The following is a 3474-nucleotide window of genomic DNA, read 5'->3' as shown; positions in this document are numbered from 1 at the left end:
CATATTTTATATCAATGTATTTATTTATTTATTTTAACTGAAAAACCAGACTGGGGAGAGAGGTGTTGTAATAATGTAAAATATGTGAAAAATAATGTTTTTCGAACAACCTAGAATGAGAGCCTGTTCTAGTACACCCCCAAAACAAAATCAAGACTTTGTAAAAGAGCATAATAGGACCCCTTTAAAGAAAATGATTGTATTTTTTTGCATTGTACTGGTTGCTAGTTTTACTTTTCTTTTTTTCATTTGGCAGATGCTTTTATCCAAATGAAGTTTTATATATTGAATATAGTTTTTATGAGTATCGATAAGATTTTATAGATTTTTGTTTTTACAGGTTATATATCTTGCCAACCGTAACATACATAACATACTTCCAATACCCTTCAAATGATAAAATTATCCTTGAGCCCTTAAACACAAAATGTTTTTCTTTCCCACAGAATTAAATCATATAAACATTTGAAATCAATTTTTTAAGTCAACAGTGTTATTTTTTATTTTTTTTTTGTGTCTGTTGTGTTTTATTACTTGTGTCTGGTAGACACAAGGAAAAAACGTGTCTGTGTAACAAATCACACACACACACACACACACACCTCCCTCTCGCTCTCACTGCGACTCTATCAGCCTCTCGCACAAACATACATCTTTATCCAGCGCTTGTTGTCAGACAACATTAGATAATTAATAGGTCATTTGTCAGCCTTGTGAGAAACATGTTAAAGTCCCTCTCAGCTCCCAGGACACAAGCCGCACTTACACACACACACACACACACACACATGCACCTGCTCTTTTAATTAGCATTAGCAGTGATTAATAATGAGCCTCTCAAGGCTGGGATGTTTGCATATGTGTGTGTGAGAGTATATCTGTGTGTTTAGGCAATCATAGCATGGCTTGTTGTACAGTGTTAATTGGTCGGCTCAGCATTGTGTATTAATGAAGTGTTGTTCCATGAGCTGAGAGTCAATGACGAGCTGAAACAATGCACTCATTAATTAAGATGCTCTTAGCGAGTCGCACAGGTCATGTGTGAGTATGGGTATGTTCGGTATGAAATACTGCTTACTGCATACTGTTGTTTAAGTATATGAGATAGTATGCAGTATGCAATGATACGTATGCTTTTTCTGCATTAGTTCTTCCAGAAAAAGGCATTCAGATAAAAAGAAGTTATTTAATATTTTAGTGCAATGTTTTATAAACATGTTGGAATATTTGGAGTTGAATGAGGTCAGTATAATAATATTTAAAATAATTGACAAATTATTTGAAAGCACACTGAAAAACAATTTTCACTCAGAATTTGCTAGTAAATTTCACAATTACAAAGAAACTGCAAGTAACACACCAAATTAAACATCAAAGTAGAAACACTGAAATAGTATTTTCTTGACAAACATATTCCAATAATCTTTATTGTATTTTATTTATTTTTTTTACAACTTTGAGATAACTTTTTTTTACAGTGTAGTTGCAACCAGTTCACTTTGGAAATGCACGGTCAAGTCTTTTTGCATTGCATTGTGGGATACCTGCCCTCTTTTTCAGTGGCTTTTGTTCTGGAAGTAATTTTTCCATTCATTTTTCCCATAAGGATTTTTAAAAAGTCTTTGTTAAAGCATTATAAGCCATAAACCGAACCAACCTACAAGGTGAATCACAGCATTGCAAACTTTTATCGGAAGCCAAAAAGTTTTTGAAAATCGGACAAAAAGACGCTCTTGACGGCTGTAGTGAGGGAAAGAACTGTGATCCCATGAAGCAAAATGATGGTGAAATATAAAACTATTCACTTAAAAGTTGTTGATTGTATCTATCTATTTAACAATCTATTTAATTCAGCCTGGTTTAATTCAGCGAGTGGTGTCCAGCTATCATAAATTAAACAGCTATTTTGCTTTTTTAATCCAATTTTGTGTAAAAATCATATAAATCTCATAAAATCTTTGCAGTCTGGCTGATTTGCATTGCATCATGGGATACAGTACCCAAGGCTCGGTTGCTGCACATTTTGTCAAATGCATTACATCATACATTCAGTGCTTACAGAATATTCACACACTGTATATGCAGTATGCATACTGAATGCTGCAAAAATTTGAGTATTAGTGGGGGGTTTTGTATGTGTGAGAAAATCTGTGTGTGATTGAACACTGAAGAGAGATTGTGTGGACGGCCGTTGAGTTAATACAGTTGTTTGTCTGAATCTGTAGGATTCTCACACTGATCCAATGGCGCTGTCATTCAATTGAGTGTCCGGGTTAATTATGTATTGTGCCGACTGCTCCTCGTTCCCTCTGGGCCATAGACTTACATCTGCTCCACACACACACACAAACACAGACACACACTCTCATACTCTCTCACACACTCTTTTTAAACATCCAATCAGCCAGGCCATTGAGAAGACAAATGTACTCATTTAGTCCTGCCGGTCTCCAGTGGCCAGTGAGAGAGCCTTAATTCCATACAGAAAGGCTAGTAATGGAGTCTGGAGTTTGTTAGCGAGGGATTCATATGGGGCAGAATAGAGATTTGAGCTGGAATGTCTCTTGTGCAGCGGTTTGCAGTCATGCTGGTCTGTCTCTGAGCACATCTTGAAAGCTGTAAGGAGCTTTTCAGGATCTGATGGCATGTGTTAGGCTTAGAATTAGGGTTAAGGCCTGTTCACACTAAGTTTGATGCAAATAAATGATGCAAAAGGAAACGTTTCAGAAAATTAGTGCCTGTTAACGAAGGCTATTATTTTGTAGTCTCTGTATTTCCGGGGCTGAATGTACTACTTGAGCAACTGCCATTGGGATGAATGGGAATGCTAATGCTTAGCTTTCACCGGGTATTCTAGACCTCCTCAGTGGTGACTTTCATTGTTTGAACAGATTCATAAATGTGACCCTGGACCACAAAACCACAATTTTTCGAAATTGAGATTTATACATCATCTGAAAGCTGAATTGTCTCTCTCTCTTCAGGTATTATACAGCTGCTTGCGAATGGTGGCAGGTGGGAAACGTTTCATTGGTTGTGCTCCAGTTGCTGAAAGTGGGAAATGTTGCTGTGTGTTGCTTTGTGGCATTTCAAACCAAAGGGGTGAGTTGTCAAATACGTTAAGCATGAAGAAGGAGGTGTGCGCGCAAACCGCGAGAGAGTAAACAAGAGAGAAAGAGTCAAGGAAAAGATTTCAGCCTTTTTTAGATCTTTTCTATCTTAATCTGCCCTCTCAATCATCACGTTTAAAGAGTCTGATCTCAGCGCGGCCCTCAAGAGCAGCTTGTTTCTATATTTACAGACTACAGCGCTGCAGGGTGAGTGTGTGCGATAGCTCGCTTTCGTCCTATAGGTGCGTGTGTCCCGACGTCCGCGGGCGTTGACTGGGTCACCTCTCCATTAGGGCGTGTTGTCATGGTGATTAATGGCTGGTTCTATCATCTTTAATGCTGGTGGTAATGACGCGGGGTCCCG

This window comes from Sinocyclocheilus rhinocerous, unplaced genomic scaffold (assembly GCF_001515625.1).
Source record: "Sinocyclocheilus rhinocerous isolate Xijiao unplaced genomic scaffold, SAMN03320098_v1.1 scaffold938, whole genome shotgun sequence".
NCBI classification, from domain to species: Eukaryota; Metazoa; Chordata; class Actinopteri; order Cypriniformes; family Cyprinidae; genus Sinocyclocheilus; species Sinocyclocheilus rhinocerous.
The sequence above is the reverse complement of the archived record's forward strand: the minus strand, read 5'-3'. Positions refer to the sequence as shown.